The sequence below is a fragment of the Oncorhynchus kisutch genome, linkage group LG12 (genome assembly GCF_002021735.2).
Source record: "Oncorhynchus kisutch isolate 150728-3 linkage group LG12, Okis_V2, whole genome shotgun sequence".
NCBI classification, from domain to species: Eukaryota; Metazoa; Chordata; class Actinopteri; order Salmoniformes; family Salmonidae; genus Oncorhynchus; species Oncorhynchus kisutch.
In genome coordinates this window covers 23,752,649-23,759,320 of record NC_034185.2, presented here as the reverse complement: position 1 = coordinate 23,759,320, position 6,672 = coordinate 23,752,649, and positions in this window count along the sequence as shown.

The following is a 6,672-nucleotide window of genomic DNA, read 5'->3' as shown; positions in this document are numbered from 1 at the left end:
TCACCTGGTGGTATAATTTTTCATCCATAACTCCTTGTTATACTGTATGAGGCATTTGTATTCTAATCAATAATGTTTTGTGATGTCACATCACTCTGTATGCATAAACAGACACATCTCAAAAACCTTACTAGAAATTAAAGGCAGAGACAGAAGTGTTGAGTAACATGTTTATGCAATAAATAAAAGTAGATGAAAATGTTGCCGATTTTTTGTTTCAGAGCATTTTTATGACAAATGATCTGTGCGATGTAGCGCTGTCTAAAATCGATATTAGTGGTTAATTATCAGCTAATAGAGACACATGTCCTCTTTTGCAAACTTTACAAAACTACCTACTTTTGTTGTAGAGCAATTCACTAAATCATCTCTTTTCAGTTACTTACAATTTACTTTTGCAATAATTACAGAAATGGCTCCTTCACTCATTCATTTTGCCTCAGATATGATTGACAGGTAAGGTGTTCTGAGAGGGGAAATTACAAGATTAGGTTACCTAGTGCATGACAGATAAACTCAGCAAAAGTTTATTTTCAGCAAACTTAACATGTGTAAACATTTGTATGAACATAACAAGATTCAACAACTGAGACAGAAACTAAACAAGTTCCACAGACATGTGACTAACAGAAATTGAATAATGTGTCCCTGAACAAAGGGGGGGGTAAAAATCAAAAGTAACAGTCAGTATCTGGTGTGGCCACCAGCTCCATTAAGTACTGTAGTGCATCTCCTCCTCATGGACTGCACAAGATTAGCCAGTTCTTACTGTGAGATGTTACCCCACTCTTCCACCAAGGCACCTGCAAGTTCCTGGACATTTCTGGTGGGAATAGCCCTAGCCCTAGCCCTTACCCTCCGATCCAACAGGTCCTAGACGTACTCAATGGGATTGAGACCCGGGCTCTTCTCTAGTCATGGCAGAACACTGACATTCCTGTCTTGCAGGAAATCACGCACAGAACGAGCAGTATGGCTGGTGGCATTGTCATGCTGGAGGGTCATGTCAGGATGATCCTACAGGATGGGTAACACATGAGGGAGGAGGAAGTCTTCCCTGTAACGCACAGCGTTGAGATTGCCTGCAATGACAACAAGCTCTGTCCGATGATGCTGTGACACACCGCCCTAGACCATGACGGACCCTCCACCTCCAAATCGATCCCGCTCCAGAGTACAGGCATCGGTGTAACGCTCATTCCTTCGACGATAAACGCGAATCCGACCGTCACCCCTGGTGAGACGAAACCATGACTCGTCAGTGAAGAGCACTTTTTGCTAGTCCTGTCTGGTCCAGCGACGGTTGGTTTGTGCCCATAGGCGACGTCGTTGCCAGTGATGTCTGGTGAGGACCTGCCTTACTACAACAGGCCTACAAGCCATCAGTCCAGCCTCTCTCAGCCTATTGCGGACAATCTGAGCACTGATGGAGTGATTATGCGTTCCTGGTGTAACTCGGGCAGTTGTTGTGGCCATCCTGTACCTGTCCCGAAGGTGTGATGTTCGGATCAGCTGTTCGTCCTGTCTCCCTGTAGCACTGTTTTAGGCGTCTCACAGTACAGACATTGCAATATATTGCAGTCCTCATGCCTCCTTGCAGCATGCCTAAGGCACGTTCATGCAGATCAAATCAAATCAAATTTGATTTGCCACATACACATGGTTAGCAGATGTTAATGCGAGTGTAGCGAAATGCTTGTGCTTCTAGTTCCGACAATGCAGTAATATCCAACGAGTAATCTAACCTAACAATTTCACAACAATTACCTTATTCACACAAGTGTAAAGGATTGACTAAGAATATATACATAAAAAAATATATGAATGAGTGATGGCCGAATGGCATAGGCAAGATGCAGTAGATGGTATAGAGTACAGTATATCCATATGAGATGAGTAATGTAGGGTATGTAAACATATAAAAGTGGCATCGTTAAAAGTGGCTAGTGATACATTACATCAAGATGGCAAGATGCAGTAGATGGTATAGAGTACAGTATATCCATATGAGATGAGTAATGTAGGCTATGTAAACATTATATGAAGTGGCATTGTTTAAAGTGGCTAGTGATACATTTATTACATCAATTTTTCCATTATTAAAGTGTCTGGAGTTGAGTCAGTATGTTGGCAGCAGCCACTCAATGTTATTGATGGATGTTTAACAGTCTGATGGCCTTGAGATAGAAGCTGTTTTTCAGTCTCTCGGTCCCAGCATTGATGCACCTGTACTGACCTCGCCTTCTGGATGATAGGGGGGTGAACAGGCAGTGGCTCGGGTGGTTGTTGTCCTTGATGTGTGGTTGGATCATTTAAGTTTGTCCGTGATGTGTACTCAGGGGAACTTAACTTTCTACCCTCTCCACTAGTGTCCCGTTGATGTGGATAGGGTGGTGCTCCCTCTGCTGTTTCCTGAAGTCCACGATCATCTCCTTTGTATTGTTGACGTTGAGTGTGAGGTTATTTTCCTGACACCACACTCCGAGGGCCCTCACCTCCTCCCTGTAGGCCGTCTTGTTGTTGTTGGTAATCAAGACTACCACTGTAGTGTCTGCAAACTTGATGATTGAGTTGGAGGGGTGCATGGCCACGCAGTCGTGGGTGAACAGGGAGCAGGAGAGGGCTGAGAATGCACCCTTGTGGGGCCCCAGTGTTGAGGATCAGCAGGGTGGAGATGTTGTTACCTACCCTCACCACCTGGGGGCAGCCCGTCAAGAAGTCCAGGACCCAGTTGCACAGGGTGGGGTCGAGACCCAGGGTCTTGAGCTTAATGACGAGTTTGGAGGGTACTATGGTGTTAAATGCTGAGCTGTAGTCGATGAACAGCATTCTCACATAGGTATTCCTCTTGTCCAGATGGGTTAGGGCAGTGTTCAGTGTGATTGTGATTGCGTCATCTGTGGACCTATTGGGGCGGTAGACTACGCAATCACAATCACACTGAGCAGGAACCCTGGGAATCATTCTTTTGGTGTTTTTCAGAGTCAGTAGAAAGGCCTCTTTAGTGTCCTAAGTTTTCATAACTGTGACCTTAATTGCCTACCATCTGTAAGCTGTTAGTGTCTTAACGACCGTTCCACAGGTGCATGTTCTTTAATTGTTTATGGTTCATTGAACAAGCATGGGAAACAGTGTTTAAACCCTTTACAGTGAAAATCAGTTACAGTTATTTGGATTTTTGGAATTATCTTTGAATGACAGGGTCCTGAAACAGGAATGTTTCTTTTTTGCTGAGTTTAGATAGACTACATCAGGGTTCCCCAACTGGCGGCATGTGAGACAAATTTGGTCCTCTGGTGATTTTATTTGCCCCCTCTCCCACCAAGTTTTCTGAGCAAAAAAAACGACAACAAATATATTATATATATACTCTGAGTGAACCTGGCACCTACTACTGTACCCCGTTCAAAGGCACTTAAAACTTTTATTTTGCCCATTCACCCTCTGAATGGCACACATACACAATCCATGCCCCAATTGTCTGAAGGCTGAAAAATCCTTCTTTAACCTGTCTCCTCCCTACAGTAATTGAAGTGGATTTAACAAGTGACATCAATACATCACCTGGATTTAGCTGGTCAGTCTGTCATGGAAAGAGCAGGTGTTCTTAATGTTTTGTACACTCAGTGTATATATGTGCAAATACTTTTCATTGTTGTACATAATAGACTGTAAAAACACCAGAAAATGATTGTATTTTTGGACATCTTTTCCCATTTATTCCCACGCATAATACTGTAGCCTAGGCAGCCGCTAGTGATGCACTTGATCTCCCCTACCATCTAGGCTTAATGTGCTCAGCCGATGATACACTCCTGTCCCCGGCCGACCGATTTGTACATTTGGCATTAATACATGTCACACATCAGTTTGCAAAAAATGTAAAAAAATATATCATTAAGTTAATAAAGCCACGTACAAACATGGTCTCTTTTTTGCTTGAGTAAGGCAGCTCCAAAATGCAGGTGTTTTAGCCTAGCCCAATGTTTTCTGTGGTGGTGGGGCATGCAGTGGAAAATACGGAGCGTAGGAGTTGGAAATGTTCTCTAGTTGCGCCGTGATTGGCTCCGTGTTCTGTCACTCATGGGGACACTATGTCACTGCAAAATATACGGGCAGAGCTCGACAATTCAAGCCCCTTGGATGCTGCCATAGAGTTACATTAGAAGTGCCCATTCAAGAAGGCTCAATGTCATTGGCCACAGATAAAATTATGTAAAATTACATTATATCTACCGTAGGTTTGATTGGAGTGATCATGTCAACATCATACTTTCAAAATCTCATCATTAATCAAGTCGGCAATCTACTGGCAAATCCTTTTCAATCCTTGTCATATTATAGATAAAACGTATAGGCGCTCATCGCCCATAGGACATAAACATTACACAACAAGTTGGAAATCGCAAATTCAACAATGAGTGGATTGGAAAGAATCAGTGGCTAACTGCAAGCGTTGCAAAGCAACCACTAACCTGCTATTCAGTGGAGTGGGTGTGTGGTCCAAGTCTGGGTTTAAGGGTCTCTTTTCCAAGCTTAAAAGGATAAACATTTAAATGCCATGGGCCAGAAAAGGTGGAATACATTGGCTATGCTGTAAATCCAGCATGACTTCTGCCACGTTCAAAACTTGGAAATTTCAGACTTCACTGAGTTCAAGACAACTGGGATCTCTTAAAAAACGAGCTCCAACTGGGAAAACACGTTGTGAACGGTCATCCAAATCGGAATTCCAAGTCAGGAACTCGGGCCTCTTTCTAGAGCTCCGACCTGAAGATCACTGATGTCATGATTCAATCTTGTTTTTTTAAGAGTTCTCAGTTGTCTTGAAAGCACCATAAATCCAGAGAATGCCAGACTTGGATGACAATTTGATGACAATTTTTTGCCCACAAAAAGTACCGGGCCACCTTCCAGAGTCCAAAAATGTCTTGTATGCTGCTGCATAAATTATACGATATGCCAGGGAGATATGTAAACTAAGCAAATAAAGAAACGGCCCTTTTTCAGGATCCTGTCTTTCAAAGATAATTCGTAAAAATCCCAACCCCACAGATCTTCATTGTAAAGGGTTTAAACACTGTTTCCCATGCTTGTTCAATGAACCATAAACAATTAAAGAACATGCACCTGTGGAACGGTCGTTAAGACACTAACAGCTTACAGATGGTAGGCAATTAAGGTCATAGTTATGAAAATTTAGGACACTAAAGAGGCCTTTCTACAAACTCTGAAAAACACCAAAAGAAAGACGCCAGGGTCCCTGCTCATCTGCGTGAACATGCCTTAGGCGTGCTGCAAGGAGGCATGAGGACAGGATAATAAATTGCCATGTCCGTACTGTGAGACGCCTAAGACAGGGAGACAGGATGGACAGCTGATCGTCCTCGCAGTGGCAGACCACGTGTAACAACAACTGGACCGGATTGGTACATCCGAACACCACACCTTCGGGACAGGTAGAGGATGGCCACAACAACTGCCCGAGTTACACCAGGAACGCACAATCCCTCCATCAGTGCTCAGACTGTCTGCAATAGGCTGAGAGAGGCTGGACTGATGGCTTGTAGGCCTGTTGTAAGGCAGATCCTCACCAGACATCACCGGCAACAACGTCGCCTATGGTCACAAACCAACCGTCACTGGACCAGACAGGACTGGCAAAAGTGCTATTCACTGGCGAGTTGCGGTTTTGTCTCACCAGGGGTGATGGTCGGATTCGCGTTTATCGTCACCAAGGCCTGTACTCTGGAGCGGGATCGATTTTTGGGTGCAGGGTCCGTCATGGTCTGGGGTGGTGTGTCACAGCATCATCGGACTGAGCTTGATGTCATTGCAGGCAATCTCAACGCTGTGCGTTACAGGGAAGACATCCTCCTCCCTCATGTGTTTATCATCCTTCAGGCTCATCCTGACATGACCCTCCAGCATGACAATGCCACCAGCCATACTGCTCGTTCTGTGCGTGATTTCCTGCAAGACAGGAATGTCAGTGTTCTGCCATGGCCAGCAAAGAGCCCGGATCTCAATATCATTGAGCACGTCTGGGACCTGTTGGATTGGAGGGTGAGGGCTAGGGCCATTCCCACCAGAAATGTCCGGGAACTTGCAGGTGCCTTGGTGGAAGACTGGGGTAACATCTCACAGCAAGAACTGGCAAATCTTGTGCAGTCCATGAGGAGGAGATGCACTGCAGTACTTAATGCAGCTGGTGGCCACACCAGATACGGATTGTTACTGTTACTTTTGATTTTGGCCCCCCCTTTGTTCAGGGACACATTATTCAATTTCTGTTAGTCACATGTCTGTGGAACTTGTTCAGTTTCTGTCTCAGTTGTTGAATCTTGTTATGTTCATACAAATATTTACACATCTTAAGTTTGCTGAAAATAAACACAGTTGATAGTGAGAGGACGTTTCTTTTTTTTGCCTATTTTTTACTGCAGCTAAGAAAGTAATACTAAGTGTATGTTGTGTAGTAAGCTAGGTGTATGTTGTGTAGGTCGCTCATGGAAAACCAGCCATGTCCTGGACACCAACGTCTCGCTACCCGGACAAGTTAACCACCTTCTTCTCCCGCTTTGAGGATAACCCAGTGCCACTGACACGGCCCGCTCCCAAGGACTGTGGGCAGTAGTGGTAGTAGAACTAATAACAACAATAGCAACACAC